General features: G+C 38.5%; 1 protein-coding gene across 3 annotated transcripts in view; it reads right to left on the bottom strand.

Annotated features, from left to right (window-relative positions):
* Nucleotides 1–18,958, bottom strand: part of LOC139941368 (thrombospondin type-1 domain-containing protein 4-like) — a 149,974-nt gene that overhangs the window by 57,605 nt on the left and 73,411 nt on the right. The gene's annotated exons all lie outside the window — the stretch shown is intronic.

Consider the following 18,958-nt stretch of genomic DNA (forward strand, 5'->3'; position numbering starts at 1 on the left):
GGGTTTTTCTTTTAGAGAATCAGTGCTGTGGCCTAAAAGGGAACGACGTCGTGCTTCCTAACAGGATTACAATTTTATACAATTCTGCACGGAGAATTAAATCACAGGGGACATTTCCGACAGGAAAATATCAAACTTGGAAAATTTATAAATCTTTACAAATCGCCTTGGTGTCCCTTCTAAATCAGAGTGTAACATTGCAGTTGCATTGGGAAGCTGGTTATCGGACTAGTAGTCTTCCAACTTTCAAACTTCCAAAGTTTTAATGTTCATTGTACATGATGCCCTATTGTTAAAAAAAACAACATAATAAGACAACAAAAATCTGCAGTTTTTTTTCTGAAATTAAGGGCGATGTGACGACTTGTTTCCATTCGAGAATAATTTGTTTAAATCATTTTACAACATAGCCAATGACTGGATTATATATCTAAGGCCGTTGGCTCTAACACTATTTTAGTGTTTGAAAAACACAATGTGTCCAACCATGATTACAGCCACTATCTCTCCCAGGCACCACCTCATGCTCCTTCTTGTTTACTTATTCATTATTCACAGCCCCACCTCCAGCAACACTTTGGGCCTGGTTGTTTACTTATTCATTATTCGCAGCCCCAATGCGTCCAACCATGATACCCAAAGCTCCTTCCCAGACAGCATGTTCCTTTCATCATTCACAGCCCCACCTCCAGCAACCTGTTGAGCCTGATCCTTGCTCTATGGTTAAACTTGGCAACTTAAAAGATAAACATATTTTTCCTTTGGGGACCTCTTTAAGAATACAAAATCTTAACTTCATAGTCAATAACTGGATCTTGCATCTGAGGTCATTGGCTCAAAAATTATTTTAGTATTTGACAAACACAATGTGTCCACCCATGATTATTAGCCAAGACATGTTCCCGGACACCACCTTATGTTTCTTCTCGTTAACATATATTCATCATTCACAGCCCGACCTACAGCAACCCTTTGGGCCTCGTTGTTAACTTATTCATCATTCACAGCCCCACCTATGGGACTGGTCCTTGCTCTACGGTTCGTCTGAGGTACCCTTCAAACATATTTTTCCTTTAGAAACCTCATCCTGTTTACTCCCCTTTCTGGCAACAAATTAGGCTTCAAAACCCCCCCCCACCCAATTGAAAAATGATTCAATAACCTTTCTAAACATGATAAGAACATATGACCTACACGTACTCCCAACGTAACTCATGTTGATCGTCAAAAAAGCACTGTAAACAAAACACACTGGGCCTGAAGATTAGTACACGTCCTTTAGTGTTTGTGAATAAGTAACTATGCGAACCATAAGTATGATTTGACCTTTTCTTTTTGCTGTTTAAGGACGTCCGATATAGGGAGGGGGAAGGGGAAGGGGAAAACTAGGGCTATTTATATATAAATCACCAATTACTTTAAGGTGTTGTTTGAGCATTGGACTTAATGCTTTTTTCAAAGGACTTTGAAATACAAAACGTTCCTTCAAGTTTGTGATTTATCTGAGAGAATGGTCTCAATAATATTCAAAAATTAAAAAATTTAATATGTCCAATATTGAATTTAAGAACTTTATCAAAAACACAAAATATGAAAATTTAAGTTTTTTTGCCTCCATCCAAACCGCAGATTTGAATTTTTGAAAACAAATATGTAGAATAACAAGCAATTTTTCACAATTTTTAAACTGGCCATCATTGCATGTTAATCTACCTAATGTTTCAAAATATTTATCAAGACATACTTCGACTCTGTTTAAATTCCATGCTTTTCAAAGGCACAATCTCTTCACCTAACTGCTCTGCTACATGTAGGCCCAAACCCTAAAACATCAGGGCCCAGTGTCATAGCTCTGCCCATTGCAGAATTCTGTGCTTACCAACCAGGGGTCGATTTCACAAAGATTTAGGACTCGTCTTAGCTCGAGTTAGGACGAGTAACTCGCCTTAACTTAGGATTAATCTTAAGGTCCGCATGCTACAGTGCAGGGTTGGGACTCGTCCTAAGTCCTAAGATTAGTCTTAAGTTAGGAAGAGTTTTGTGAAATCGACGGCAGCCCCATTAAGCACTGTAAAGGGCGTATGCTAAAGCACTAAGCAGCACCATGAGAGTCTGAATCTATCTTGAATTAAAATCCCAACAAGGCCACCGTGTTTTTTTCTGCAAAACGCCAGCACTGAGCATAAATAAGAGTGGTTTTTTTTTTTCAAAGTTAAACATTATTGAAGGGCAATCCTGAACTAAGACCTTAATTCTATTACAATGCCACAATGACCTCATTGACATCTTAGGAAACTGGCTGAATGTACCTGGTACTTATTCAAATATTATCAAGGATTTCTACAATCGGATTCTAAACATTTTTTAACCCCGAAATCCAAGACAAACACAACTCAAGGATAAATATACAGTAATTAATAAGGCTTTTACTAAAATCTAGTATTGTCACGTTTCAGAAAAGGACACTGGCCAGGTGTAAGGTTAGGTCAGTTTTTAAATCTTACTTTGTTAGTTGAATATTTAGTTAGTTGAATATTTAGAATCTTAAATCATGGAAGAATGAGTCTGATGCTCAAGCAAGAAATACCGCTCTGCACATTTCCAGAAGACGCAGCTTCAAAACCTGACCCTAATCAATTTTCTTTTCTATTACCACAAATTCATTAAAATTTCGCATTCAATTTCCTTTGTGGTATATTTTTTAAAAAGTCAATCGAACACATCCACCTTCACTGTGCCCCTTTTTGAAGTCCGACCCCTAAAGAACAAAAACAAAACTGCTCAGGTGTACCCCAATAAAGAAACAGGGTCCAGACTCCTACCAAAACAAAACCTTATCATATTTCCTCTTCATGTCAGTTTCCCCTTTCCTCAAATTGTTGCCAGTTGACTTTCCAGCCCCCTTCCTGCCCCTTTCTTTCAAGGAACATGCATGTGTCGCTTTGGGGCTCAGAAACCACAGTGGAATTCCTTTGTTTTTATTCACCCCTCTCCCAACATAAGAGAATTTTTGTTGTTGATAAAATGGACATTTCACCAGCCCATCCTGTGTAAGGGTTAAACAGCCTGGCGCTACGTAGGTGTAATGTCTCAATTTCAATCAAAACATGATGTATGCTAGCCTGTGAAATTCGAAATGGCAAAGGGTACTTAGTACAAACATTTAAACAAAAATTCTGACTTGCAAATCCGAAAAATCAAGTCAAGTAGTAAAAAAAAACAAAAAAAAAAAACTTTAATCTTTCTTGTGATGGAACCCTAAAGCCACCCTGAAGGTATTTTTGAAGATTTAATTGCAACCAAGGACACAATCATCTGCAGTTGTTGCCAGCTTCAATGGATTAGAGTGAATTTCACAGTGAATGTGCCCAATACTGTCTTCCTACAGGAAACATTAGGCAACAAGACACGACAGGGAGCAGGACAAAGATAGTGACGCAGACACAAGGAGTTTCTACACCACATCTTTAAGAAAAGTTGGCAGGCTAAAGTTTCTCTTCAGATGAATCACTTTCTTTGAAGGAGAGCAGATACACACCTCAGGGATTTGTGACTCAGATATTACCAAAGAGTGTTAAAAAAAACCTAGGATTATTTCAAAATGTTTTTTTTTAATAATGCCAAGTGAATTTGAAAGTTTCACAGTTTCAGGAAGGGAGTTACAAAGTGTTGTATTTTACTCGCTTTGACCGAAATAATTGAAGCAAACATGATGTAATGTTGATGTGCTTAGCTTCTTGTTTTGCTTTCATAAGCAGCTCTATGAAATTGGGCCCAAGTATTTTATTTGATACTATATGAGAGCAGTCAGAGATTCAATTAATTTTCAACGGACACCTCCAAAATTTCTAAATTCTACATTACAGGTACGCTTCATTAAGCACGAATGTGTTGTTACATGGGGTGTGATTCCCAGTAACAACAGGGACACATGGGAGACATTTCCCTTCTGGATGTTCAGGGTGTGGAAAATCTCGCCAACATAACAAACTTTTCTTCACAGGCGTCCTAACATCCTGAAGTAAACAGAACATTCCAAAACATAGAGAAGTTCAAGGTCGGCGCTCAATCCCTGCATGGGGGGAGGGAGGGGGGGGGGGTGAACAAGGCCATGTACTACACTCCAGTCAGATGGAAACATTAAATCCACAACATATTTCCTGCCAACAAAAAGGGTGTTAAGAATTTGCACCTGTGGTGTTCACATTTGGGCAACTTGTGCCATCACAGTGTGAAGAGGTTAAGGTTGCCGCTGTGAAGTGTTACAGTAAATGCCTGGTCTCTTCCGAAAGGGTGCGGTTAGGCGGCTGTGAATATTGTTTTGGAGACCCCTGGAAAAAAGTGCACCTTTTGCACTTTGTGTCCGAGTTTTTCAAACTAGGTCATGCAGGATTTCACAAACTTTGACTTGTTACTGCACATGGTTGACTGCAACAAACACACAAATCTGCGCCCATGAAGAAGGAAGTATTTTATTCATGAATGAAATCCAAAGTGAATCATTATTAGAATATAACAAAATAATTTGAAGTTTTTTCGAAGACAAAAAGAGTGAGGGGGCACCATCCTCAAACCTCTCCTCTACCCTGGGTGTTATGAGCCCTAGCTATGCCCTAGTGTTTCTGCAGTGGCTGCTGAATGCGCTCCGGCACCTTGTAAACCCTATTGGCCTACAAGGTGTTACATCAATGGGCCTCATAATTCAAAAACGAAAAAAAAAACTTGTCTGGAAATCATTGATGACAAGTGCTTTGAGACACCTATAGATAAAGCACAATATAAGACTAGTTATTATTAATGCTTGCTTTGATCAAGCCACAGTCGCTAACTCTGGACAACACTACCACATTCTGGTTACACTTTTCTTTTCTTTTTTACGAATGTGAGAAATAGAATTTCTATCACAGCCCTTAAAGGCAGTGGACTATTGGTAATTACTATTGGAAATTACTCAAAATAATTATTAGCATTAAACCTCACTTGGTAAAGAGTAATGGGGAGAGGTTGGCAGTATAAAACATTGTGAGAAACGGCTCCCTCTGAAGTGGAGTAGTTTCCGAGATAGAAGTAATTTTCCACGAATTTGATTTCGAGACCTCAAAATTAGAACTTGAGGTCTCGAAATCAACCATCTAAACGCACACAACTTTGTGTGACTAAGGTGTTTTCTTCTCTCATTATTATCTCGCAACTTTGATGACCGATTGAGCTCAAATTTTCACAGGTTAGTTATTTTATGCATATGTTGAGATACACCAAGTGAGAAGACTGGTCTTTGACAATTACCAATAGTGTCCACTGGCTTTAAAAGGTATTACTAGTGACTCTGACACTATGGCTCAGCCTAACTGAATTTTTCATCACGTTTCGACTGCTAAGGTTAACCCCATGAAAGTTTAACGATAGTTCAATTATTTCAGCTGCCATGGAAGCGTAAGCGATTCCCACTGACCTGATTTCTAATGTTGTCATGACATTAGGAAGTTCCCCCCCCCATCACAGAAAAGTGCAACACGTTTATAACATAGGATCTGTATTAAGTGCTGCAAACCATTGGTGTTAAAACAACATTGTCAGCACAACACTTTTCTCTTTCGGTAAAAGCTCTCCCCTCCCATGGAACCTGTCTTTTTTTTTCATAAATTTTTTATTTTTTTGAGAAATTGCCTAACATCACAATGCCATTTGCAACTTGAAGGTGAGGACTACACCTAACCGGTTCGGGCTGTGACATCAACTGTGACCGAGGAACATTGCCACCTACTTCTTGGGACAAAACAGGGTTGCCCCCTCACAGTCTGTAAGGATGTAAGCATGGATATTATCCTGTAGAGCGTCATGGCCGAGTGGTAAGGAGCATCAAATTCAAGTTCTGGTGCTAAGTCACCAGAGTGTGGGTTCGAATCCCGGTCGTGACACTTGTGTCCTTGAGCAAGATACTTTACTATAATTGCTTCTCTTCACCCAGAGGTATAAATGGGTACCTGTGAGGGTAGAGGTTGGTATTGTGAATGAAAAAGCCTTTGGAGCGATATAAACTGTTGCCCAGGTTGTATACTCCCAAGGGAGCTGAGAAACATTAAAAGGGATGTTATTAACCCTATGACCAGGGCACTAATGTAAAGAGCATTGATACGGTAATTGTGAAATGCGCTATTTAAGAGTTGTTATAATTATTTATTTTATCCTCTAATAGAGCAGAATGCATTACCTTCTTGGTCAAAATCCCTCCTAATATAAATATATTTGTCATCTCTAACAAAATCACTTGATTCAGGCGAATTGCCCAATTTCCTAAACTTTAAAAACATTGATTCCACACTTAGACTGGTTGCAGAAAAACAAAACCACATGTATGGATCCGACAAAACATGTTTATAAAAAAGACCCTCCTCAATCCATCAAACAAGTAACCACAATTTCAAGTCACTTAATGAACCATTAGGCCCTATAAAAGCCCCGTGGTCTGCAATCAACTTTATGCCCTAATTGCAGCCAATATCACTTCAGATAACGAAAATCCGAGCATCAATCTCCCTAAAAACCTGGCCAAGACTTGAGCAAAACAAATGTCACAATCTCCAAAACAAATCAGTTTGAAGAGGAATGACTTCTTGTGTCATCGCGTGATAGAAACCTTTCCTCTTAAACGTGTGAAAAAAAGTACCCCTGTCTACCAAACAATAAACGAACATCTCCGCATATTATCAGTGGAACTCTGTGATGCCATCCTTGTTGATTAAAATCCAGGAAAGCATCCATTACCAGTCTTTTTGAACTTCTCCAGCTTTCCAGATCGATAAAACCCTAATCCCCCTGAAGGTTAGAGGGAAGCGTTTAGAAAAGGATATAAGCTTTTAGCCCCCCCCCCCCCAACATGTGAATCTGAGAATGTTTCTCAGATTGTTTTAGTTTAAGTTTGATTAGACTTTACACTGCCATAAAAATAAACAAATCGATACATAATACAAAGAAGCAAAATAGCTAAAAATACCAAGCCAGTGAGTGGCGAAAAGGAACAGGTGACCTCTACAAAGCCGTCCTGTGAATTCCTATTAGGAATTATTCACAAATGCAAACCCCTTTTGAAATTGTCACAAGTTAGTTTTAATGTATATACATCAACATTTACATAGAATTAAAATATTAAATGGTTCTAAGCTTGGGCGATATCACGATATTATCGAATATCGCGATATTAATTTGGACACAATTTCGATATCGGATGGATTTGGTTTTAATCGAAATATCGATATATCGCGATATATCGCGTTAATGGCGATAATTGCGATATATCAATATATCGATTAAATATCGCGATGTATTTGCTAGCTGATACCCCATAGATTTGGAGTAAAACCAGAAGAATAGGTCATTAGAACACCTCTCTTATACTAGGACTGTCTCTTCTACAACTTTCACTTGGAGTTTTAAGACTGATGATGTCAAATTTCATTAATCGCGATTATGTCGAATATCGCGATATATCGTGAATAAAATAAATCGATATCGCCCAAGCTTAAACGGTTCAAAAACAAAAGGTAAACTTTGCCTTTAAGAATTATTCGGGAAAGTTACAATTCCTGGGACTAAATCCGAGATGATCTGGAGGAGAGTTAACTGATCAGGCCGGACAGCGAGAGGATACAACCCGTCTCCTCCTTCAGCAGGATGGGATAAGCTAAAGATAAGGCTCATGGCTTGGGATGGCTAAGCACTTATTGTAGGTCAAAGGGTCGATGTATTTACTAATATTTATATTTTAATAATTAGATATTAATAATATTAATAGAATGAAATTGATATTTCTGGCTCCTCTTACAACTCAAAGTCTTCTATCCTATTATTAGAAAATATTTTGAATCGCCCTGCCTTTAAAGGGTTTGGGCACTTTTTGTATGACACAAAACACAAACCTCCACACTTTTAAATTTAACTAACATGGTTCAAATATAATGATGGCAGAAAGCTTCTCTTAAAAAATTATTTGCTGAGGCGCTTAATTTGTGAAGTAACGATTAAAACAATTTCACAACAATAAAGTATTTTATATTTTAACAATAAACGATTAACGAGATTCTCACTTTTTTTCTCACAAACTTTACGACTAATGAAGCTGTAACTTCTGTAGGTAAATTATATGACATACATTTTCATTCACAGTGAGTAGGGATTCATGTCAAGACCAAAACTTGATACAAAAAGTATCACAACCCTTTAAAGGAACACGTTGCCTTGGATTGGTCGAGTTGGTCTTTGAAAAGCGTTTGTAACCGTTTTTTATAAAATGCATATGGGTAGAAAGATGTTGTAAAAGTAGAATACAATGATCCACACAAACATGCCTCGAAATTGCGTAGTTTTCCTTTTACCTTGTCGACTAACACGTCGGCCATTTATGGTGGTCAAAATTTTGACTCCCATAAATGGCCGACCATGTTAGTTCGCACAGTAAGGAAAACCACGCAATTTCGAGGCAAACTTGTGTGGATCATTGTATTCTACTTTTAAAACATCTTTCCAACCATATGCATTTTATAAAAAACGGCTACAAACGCTTTTGTTTTGACCAACTCGTCCGATCCAAGGCAACGTGTTCCTTTTAAGTGCCACTCCTACTGCAGTTGTCACCAGACCACTGTTTTATCATTAGGTCTCAGGGTAAACAACACTGTCCTTAACACAAGGTCAAATAGTGGCTACAGTCTAAACTAGTACCCTAGATGTAATTTAAGCAATGAATTGGACCCTTGGTGGTTACATAATACAGGGGATGTTGCTGACACCTAGCAACTGTCAGTGAAGGTGATAGTGAACTATTTGGCAGTCAGTACATAACAAGTTAAAGGGAAAGTGCATGAATTTTTATTCAGAGTAAATTAATTCCCAACTTCAGGACACAACTTGTGAAAAATGTGGGTGTGATCCTTGGCTACATACCAAAGTTACAGGTTGTATGATCCATATTCCTAAACTGTCTGGGGCACCGAAGAAGCATTGTATTCAGTGACATGAACGAACCAATTTCGGTCGCTACGAACTAAGACAAAAAAGGGAGACAGACATTTCAAAGTCTAGATAGTTGAGTTGCTTGAGTACCGGCATTTTGTCCTGGCGGTCACAGGTTCAAACTCCACTCTAGTAAAAAAAAATCTTTGGTCACCCCCCTTTAAAAAAGAAGAAACTTTTGTTTTTAAAATAAATGAGATTCCTGAAGAGAAAGGAAATCAATGTTCTATTTGATAATCATCAATCCCAAACACATGATAAGGATGGTTTGGCTTGCCAGGATGTTTTTCCCATTATAGAAGACCTTGTAGCCCAAATAACCCAATTATTTCTCCACTTCCAAATTGCTTGATAATGGCAAGTTATCTTTTAATGGCTCTGTTTTTCCCCATGCTAAGAATGTTCTTTGCTTAGAATAACCATTAACATTTTTTTTGTTTTTAACCCCCCAACAAATTCCTTAATCAGAAATTTGAAGCCCATGCAATTTCAATTTAGAAGCAACAAGAATTCTTTCTAAATCAATGAAACACGCTGAAATTGTAAAACATGGTATGTTCTGGTGAATGCTGTATTATGTTTCGCTGTTCATCAGTGCCACAAAATTGGTTCCATGGCTGAATTATTTATATTCTGTGTTTGAAGCGGAATTTTTGAAGTTATCTCATCTTCAATGAGCACATTCAACAGTTTCGCTTACTGGAATAAGGTTACCAGCCAAAAAGCCATTTCACATGCACCGTCTGTGACTGGTTTCCTGCTAAGTTTTGCTTACTAACAGAAGTTTGTTTAGCTTTGTGGGCTTTAGTAAATTCACAAAAAAAAAAAAAAAAAATTAAAAAAATTAGAGTTTAAACAAAGAAAAATGTACCGAGCGGGACTTGAACCAATGCCCTCTGGATTAACAGCTCCCCTTGTGATTTTTTTTTTACCAGATAAACAAAACTACATAGATTTGTTGATTGATGTTCTCTTCTCATGTTTTCCCAACACAGGCTGTAAAACCATTTTACCAACACCTCATCGAGCACATCAAGTTTCTTGCCAATTCAGACCTTGTTTTTTGGGACCCCTCACGCAGCCCCCCCCCCTCCAAAAGAGCACCTGGTGTTTTAAAAAGATAGAGAATTTTCCACCAGACATCTGCACTCGATCAGCACCAGAGCAAGTGCATCTAATCTAAGAGTGGTGGTGTAATCATCAATAGGGCAAGCAATTACCTTGCCCTAAAAACATCCTCTCTTTCCTGTGGATGCCTAAATGTTAACCACATGAACTCACAAATAGTTCACATAACCGCATTTCTCGAAGACAAAGTACAGTTTTATCAACGAAAAATATATAATTGATTGGCGTCAGTCTGAAAACTCGATCATTATAAGGTTCATATCGGTATCCGAATCCCCCAAGAGACCTATGCCTCCATCTGAAATAACTGTTAGAGTGGAGAAAACAGCATTTGAAAACCCAACTGTACTCATCAACTTCGGAACATGCCTGACAGTTCACCACTGTACAATAAAACCTTTGCCATGAAATTCTCACCGGTTGTTTGCATGGTGAGTTTAACAGTAAAATATGGGAAATTAACTTACTCTTTAAAATAAAATAAAAAATAATAATGTAGGCCTATATAAAGATAAGATACCACAAGTTCCTCAACAAGTTTGATTTTGTGAATACCTTTTAAAAGTAATGTTGATGACAGCTGTAGAATACTCAAATTTGAGTGTTTGTTCCTACACTCATGTTATGTAACTCTCTTCTTGGAGAAGTCATGCGTTGGCTCTGAAAAGAGCCGTTGTGTAAAAACCATGGAACTATTTTTGTTTGCCAGACAACAAACAAACACTCCCAAGCAAATGACACTTTTACACTGTCAGACACATTCTTATAATGTTATATCATCCATTGAAGTATTTACGATCACAATGTCAATGTGCATGCACAGATAGGTAAACAAGTGTGTACTCATGTTTGGACATCGCCTGTGTAAATACACATATAGGAAATAGGGCAAGCAATCCGCAGGGATCTTTGACACTATGTGACACACCTACTTTTTCTTTTGATCTGGAACTTATTCATACTGACTGGAGTTCGGGGTCAGTAAACAAGATGTGTCTCACACAAGATATTCAAATGGGTGCAAAGTCTAATGTTTTTTTTATGAGTGGTTTTTATTTGTGTTAATTTGTTTTGATACAAAATGTGCATGATGTAATTTCAAAAAAAATATGAAATGCAAAAATAGTTAGTGGCCAGACGTTTCAAAGTAGCAGAATCTTTCTCAAAAGCTTGTTACACTGTACCATGTGGTAGCCTAAGACAGAACCCAAGAAAACCATCAGGTAACAGTTCTAATGGAAAAAACAGGTGCAAAAATTATATAAAAAAGCTTACTTAATACTTAAAGGAACACGTTGCCTTGGATCAGTCGAGTTGGTCTTTGAAAAGCGTTTGTAACCGTTTTTTATAAAATGCATATGGGTAGAAAGATGTTGTAAAAGTAGAATACAATGATCCACACAAACATGCCTCGAAATTGCGTGGTTTTCCTTTTACCTCATCGACTAACACGTCGGCCATTTATGGGGGTCAAAATTTTGACTCCCATAAATGGCCGACCATGTTAGTTCGCACAGTAGAAGGAAAACCACGCAATTTCGAGGCAAACTTGTGTGGATCATTGTATTCTACTTTTATAACATCTTTCCAACCATATGCATTTTATAAAAAACGGTTACAAACGCTTTTGTTTTGACCAACTCGTCCGATCCAAGGCAACGTGTTCCTTTAATAGAACTACAGAGACTGGCTTCAAAAATGCCATGACACTCTTTGATGCTGTTCATTGGTAGACATTTTGGTGGTTGTTTAAACCATAAGGTAGTTATTTAAACCAGTTAGAATTATCATGGTTTATAAATAACCATGGAGGTAGAAACTAACAACATTTCTATTAATAAACTACAAAAGCCCCTAGCTTAGAATTAACTATGGTTTAAATATCTGCCAAAAGATCTACCAATGCAATGATCAGGGCCCAATTTCATAGAGCAGCTAAGCACAAAAATTTGCTTAGCATGAAATTTCTTCCTTGATAAAAACAGGATAACCAATAGTTTGTTGCATATTGCTTGTTGTTTGCTTATCCTGAAAATCGCGTGGAAGTTTTTTTTTGATTGGTAATCCTGTTTTTGTCAAGGAAGAAATTTCCTGCTAAGCAAATTTTTGTGCTAAGCAGCTCTATGAAATTGGGCCCCGTTGACAACTTTGTACACACTTTGTCCCTGCTGACCTTTCACTCTTGGTGAACATCAGCGATGACACATTATCAACACGATCCATGAATGTTACCATAGAGAATAATATAAACCATGCAGTGGATACCCACCAATTTTATGAGCAATTTACGCCCGTAAACAAACGTCAATTGCAGGAATCGAACGACTTTGTGCATGAAAGAGACCCCCTATAACAAACCATTGTGTACACTTGCAGTGTCCAGTCACCAAGAAACAACATAAATATTTCTACCAAGGTGTAAACAACATTGTTTTCATAAGGAGCACCCAATGCATCAAGATACACAATGTTGAAAGTGGCTCAACATTCCACAAAGTCTCTAGAGAGGAGTCACATTCAGACCTAGTGATGTGGACCAAGATGTAAGAGACAGATGGAAGAGAACACAAGCGTCAAATATTTCTCTACCAGGACTGTGGTCAGAGAAATATTTTGACATTTGTCTTCTCTTTTGCCCCCTATTTTTTGTGTGCATTAATAATATAAAGCATTGTAATGTAAGATTTCACCCACTTTTAAGTAAAGTAGTTTTAGATAAAGACGTAATATTCACCCACAACTTTAAAATCTCAGAAGCCAACGATTCTATGCAACAAGGGTGTTTTTCTTTCTTTCATTATTTTCTTGCAACTTTGATGATCAATTGAGCTCACAGGTTTATTTTATGCATATAGGGCCCATTGGGATACACAAGTGAGAATACTGGTCTTTGTCAATTAACAAAAATGTTTCCCTGCCTTTGAATGTCAATAAAAAATAAAAAATAAGAAGTTTTATAACGTTTGCAGTTGTCACGCATCAGCCCACAATTTTCAAAGGACCAGCCAGTAATTGGAGCATATCGCCCCAATATGCTAAGAGATGATCAAGAACCCGGGAATTTATTAACAGGCCTGTGCTTCATTTTTGAAAGGGCAAGGGCACCAGGGCATTTTCTCCTTGGTAAAGGGCACCCTATGAGGAAATTGCCGACTAGACGTTTCAAAGGCACCAAGGAAATGACCAAGGGGCAAGGGGGCAATCGCCCTCATTGCCCCCATGAAGTACCAGGCCTGGGGCCGATTTCACGAAACGCTAGGATTAATCCTAGCTCGAGTTAGGATGAGCAACCCGTCCTAACTTATGATGAGTTCAATTCGTCCTACGTACTTGGATACAGAATTGAACCCGTCCTAAGTCCTAAGATGATTCCTAAGTTAGGAAGAGTTTGGTGAAATTGACGGCCGGACTTTTTAATTAGGCATACTACTTGAGAGCATGGAGGTAGTTCGGATCAATCTCTGTGAATCAGGTTAAACACAAAAGTCCACATAATCCAGAGCTTCTGCTTGATCTTGTGACAATCATCATCACCTGTCAATCAACTCAACCTGATAACACTCATCTAATCACAGTTATCAACATCCCCTGATAGGCCCTGGTGATTAAATAGTTAAGGGGGGAAAGCCTCAGGACTGATAAGCTTTGGGGTGATGGGTTCCAAACTGACTTGACAATAATTAGACATTTGGGAGCATGGGAGTGGGTTACAAAGCCATGTTCACATTGGATTTTGTTGTGGGGGTTAAACTAACTGAGCAAACGGGTAACTTTTTGAGTCCAGTGCAAAAAGTGAGTAGGTGAGTGGATATTTATATGCAAATTAGTCTGCTGTGATTAATACATCATTCTTAATAGCCAATCACATACCATTGATTGTCGAAGAAACAATTCTTCACTGTTCCCTCGAACCAGCGGCTGAATCGCACAAAGCGCTGGAAAGCGATCAATGGTGGGAACAATCATGGTAATGTACACTGGTAAACAAAAACGCATGTACCATGGCTTAGGATGCGCGCTACGCATAACAGTAGGGTGCATCCTTAGCCATAGTACATGTCTTTTTGTATCACATCACGTCATGCGATTCTTGACCAATCAAAATTCACAATTTGTCACCGAGGTATAACAAGAGCTTTTGTATCAAGTACATCATGCTCATTACCATGAACAAGGCCGCAAGACCTCCTAGACTACCAAGATCATCAAGGCTGTGAGTCAGGCCTGTAGGTACAAGCATATTGCTCTATGGTGCAAGCGATGTGTGATTGTGGGGGCTACTGGAACAAGCACTGTACAAGTTCATGGTGAGAGCGCAGCAAACTTTTTTTCAAGTATGTTGGTTGCTGTGCATCATATTGAGTGGCCAGCATTAAGATTTAATGTTTTGTAAGAAAAGCAGAAGCTATCCCACAGCCTTGAATCAAGGCTACACAAATCCCTAAAACTTAGCCTCTTCTTCCACTCATGTTCCACTACACAAGCCTTGCATCCTGATGGACCCCCTCCCATGAGGCACCCATGCCAACTCAACCTCAAAAACTGGGTACAAAAGAACCCATCCTCACTGCGAGGTCACAACCGATCACACCCTTCTGAACCCTACCATTTGGTGCATTAAGCAATTACCCAACTCCCTGTAAATCAGAAATGCCAATTAACTGAAAAAAAAGTGGTTTGCGAGAGATGCCGGCGTTTAACAACAGCGAAATCAAAACAACAATTTCCAGAACTTTGCAATTCCACAAAAGGCTTTTGTAGGTGTCGGTGCTGCATACATCCACTTAATTTTCAGTTTGAATAGCAAAGAGAAACAACTGTCTGATGTGGTGAAACCTTGAGTTGTGCACCAATAGAGGCCTGTAGTTTGTTGCACATAAATCACCAGGGTTTCAAGTCAAAACCCTTCACTGCTACTCAACTCAATTAAGAACATGTAACTATTGCTCAACCTGTCAGTATTTCATTATCTAACCTGTCAATCATTCATACAGTGTACATATAGACTGACTAATCGGGCATTGCCTTCCCTTTTGCCTTTTTCGCAAGGAAGCACTATCTCTCCAGTCTGAAACTCTGACTTCTACTGGTGATGCTAGGCTCACTGGGCCTGTTTCTACCCATGAACAAGGTCGCCTGACCATAACTGCCTCCACACAATTTTCATCTTAAACATTTACATAACAATTGTAAACATTCATACGATGCTTTTTGATCAAGATCACCACGCACTTAATACAAATTAACAAGAATACAAGTCTTAAGACTGGTATCTTGCTATCAAATTTGCTATTTGTTATTTGTGTACACTTTTTGTACACGATGAGCAAATTCGGAAGCAATCACTTTGAAACAAAATTCCTTGAGTTGAAGGTACCAGCATGAAATCAAACCTAAATGGTGTTTGAAATCAAACCTCTAAACTATTACTGGGAAAAAGCTCAAATATCCTGACCTTACATATAATATACAGTATTAAATAGCATTATTTATGCTGTGAAAGCTTTGAAGGTGGGCAAATTGGTTGCAATACAGACTGCGTTTCCACTACACAGCCGGTCCCAACAACCAAACAAAGACAATCGGTACATGGTACAATAGAACATTAGAATTAATCTGTGCATTTACATGTATGCCTGAGGGTTGATATCCAATGCTGAAAACTTCAACCATGACTGCACAAGCCCGTATCTGTTTCAGATAACATTAAATCCAAGTCTGTGAACTTCAAAAAAAGTATTGACTTTCTGTGTCATTGACAAATTCAATGGGGGGAAAGGGAACTTTTTTGTTTGTTTACTTACGCAGTGAATGTATGGTCTAGATTGCATTGGATGGTCATCCACACACTTACACTGTTAGAGAATAGAGCAACATGGTTTGAGCATTTGTATTATAGATCAAGTAATAAACCACCAAACCGGCTGGGATTTTTTTAAAAACTTTAACCAGTCGGGTAAACACAATTTTGGATTGAACCAAAGACAAATTGACTAGAACTGGACTTGGACCTAGGACATCCAGATTAGCGCACCAGCCGCTCTACCAATTAAGCTATCTAGCCTTTTGTTGGTAGTCTCCCCGTTAGTGGCAATACCATTGTTCGGGCGCCAGTCGGTAACCATTCAACCTGCAACTGCCGTATAGCCAGGGATCACACCCAAGTTTACGTTACAACCTGGGAAGCAGCATCAGAGGGACTTTAAAGGGTATAAGAGATGTTAAATTTGCATCGGGGATAAAGAATATTTACTTTGGTTTTTACCCATACACCGATGTGTGTTAGCACTGTATACTCAGTACTTTCCCGAGTCCTGTGACAAAATATCACAGGCATGTTACTCGGGTGGGATTCGAACTTACGACCCTTGCAATTCTAGAGCAGTGTCATACCAACTAGACTACCGAGGTTGCGCGGTAGCTAGAGGCAGTTCAAATCCTATGCTTTTGCAGCGGGTACCGCAACGATATAAGAGATGTTAAATTTGCATCGGGATAAAGAATTTTTACCCATACACCGATGTGTGTTAGCACTGTATGCTCAGTACTTACCCCGAGTCCTGTGAAAAAATATCACAGGCATGTTACTCGGGTGGGATTCGAACCCACGACCCTTGCTGAGTATACAGTGCTAACACACATCGGTGTATGGGTAAAAACCAAAGTTAATATGACCTAAAAGGGGGCATGATTTGAGTTTCAAATACTATACCACATAAAACTGACTGTAATATTTAGTTTTCAGAATTTAAAAAACTCAAATAAAAAATAACAAGAGCAGGACTTGATCCAGAGGTCCCCGTTATCATCTTTAAACAGGAGTACTATTATCCTATATACAATCAATCCAATAGTACACACGTACACATTTTATCAGCAACTTTGATACGATTAACAAACCACAACTACATGAGCTTGAATTATCTCAAGAGCGTAGGTTTGCTACCCCAAAAAGTATTTGTTCTCCTATTAATACCTTCCCCGATTTTGGCGTAATACACGTAAGCCACTTGGCAAACAGCCCCTGAACTTTAGGCTAAATAAAAAACATGTTTACCATCCCCGCTCGTTTCCTTTTAAGAGGCTGCCTCTTTTTTCTCTTTTTCTTTTTATTGAAAAAAAAAACAGGATATGTTTTAACGATCTTAGATAGAATAGAATAGAAAAAAAAAAAGCCTTCCTTCCTTTTTCTTCAAAAATGCAAGATGCTAAACATAATATATATTTTTTGGGGGGGCCTTACAGGTTCAGAGAAATTGACAGGCAAACAAGATGTGCTCTGATATAAGAAGGTACCATACCAAAGATTACGTAAACAATGCTGGAATATTTCTGTTGCACTGTTACACTGTTGCACTGTATTTCTGTTAGATACTGAGGGGCAATTTACGATTAGTTTTATCTGATGTTTAACAGATTGTATTCTGTCAGGCTGAATCATGCAGTTGGGTGTTGAGCCCACTAAGGTGGGGACGGCATTTTGGTTAGGATTTGCAGGCCTTCGTTTTTGAATGAAAGGCAAGGGCACCTGCTGTCGATTTCACCAAACTCTTCCTAACTTATAATTAGTCTTAGGACTTAGGATGAGTTACGCTTCATATCCAAAGACGTAAAACCAATCCTAAGTTAGGAGGGGTTACTCCTCCTAACTTGGGATAGGATTAATGCTAGCGTTTCGTGAAATCGTCTGCAAAGCATTTTCTCCTTGCAAATTTGTACTGGAGCGTTTTAAGGGCTTGAAGGCAATGACTAGGGGGCATTGAGGCAATCGCCCTCGTTGCCTCTGTGAAATATCCTGCTTGATTTGAATGAAAGTTGTAACCTTGAACCTGTTGAAAGACTGCAGATTACGTCTACCAGGTGAAAAACCAAAACAAATACATTGATATTAATGACAGAAAATCATAACTTTACACAAACAACTTAAGGTATCAGAGACCAATCTAATAGAACTGGACATAATAATGCTCAACAATTTTCTGAAGCATGGTGCTGATTGGCAACTCGCCACAGATGGTACATGTATAAGTGTATTGGTTTATCAACTGGTAACCTTATTCTGGTTAGCATAATATTATAGGCTCAGCTACCTTTTGTGGTTAATATTATAGGCTTAGCTACCTTTTGTGGTTAATATTATAGGCTTAGCTACCTTTTGTGGTTAATCTTATAGGCTCTACCTTCTGTGGTTAGGCAGACTATCAAATCGGGCTCTATCTGATATCATTTCCAAACCTGTTTCTCCCTTCTTCTTTTTCTTGGGGGGGGGGGGGGGGAGGGGGTCACAAAGGCCATATAGTATTACTTTGTTCCCCAAACACTATGAGTAACACTGCTGCTGTAGGTCTATCTAGTAAGACGGTAATTTTGAAATTATGTGAGGTTGCCGCAATGATGTACGAACACTTCTGCAGTGTGGGACTATAAAATGGTCCTTATGGTTCACACACACAAAATAATAAAAAGGAATACAATCTTTACTGCTGTTTATCAAGTACCGACAAGGTTTAAAATTTGTTTATCTTAACACCGCTGCGATTTTTATCATCTGCTAAAATGTTAATGGAACACCTTCAACAATATAAATCAGCAAATTGTGTTAGTATGGCAAGCTGCATGCCCATAAATCCGACACATAAAAAAGTCTACATATTGACATAAAAGCTGAATGTATACCGGTGTATGTAAGTGTGTGCAGCTTTGTTTGTGCTGGGTTAGTATTTCTGGTTTAAAAAATCACCTGACTTTAAAAAAGACATTATCGGTGATTGTCAAAGGCCAGTATCCATACTTTATGTAATCCAACATTTGTGTATAAACC

This window comes from Asterias amurensis, chromosome 9 (assembly GCF_032118995.1).
Source record: "Asterias amurensis chromosome 9, ASM3211899v1".
In the NCBI taxonomy this organism is placed as follows: domain Eukaryota; kingdom Metazoa; phylum Echinodermata; class Asteroidea; order Forcipulatida; family Asteriidae; genus Asterias; species Asterias amurensis.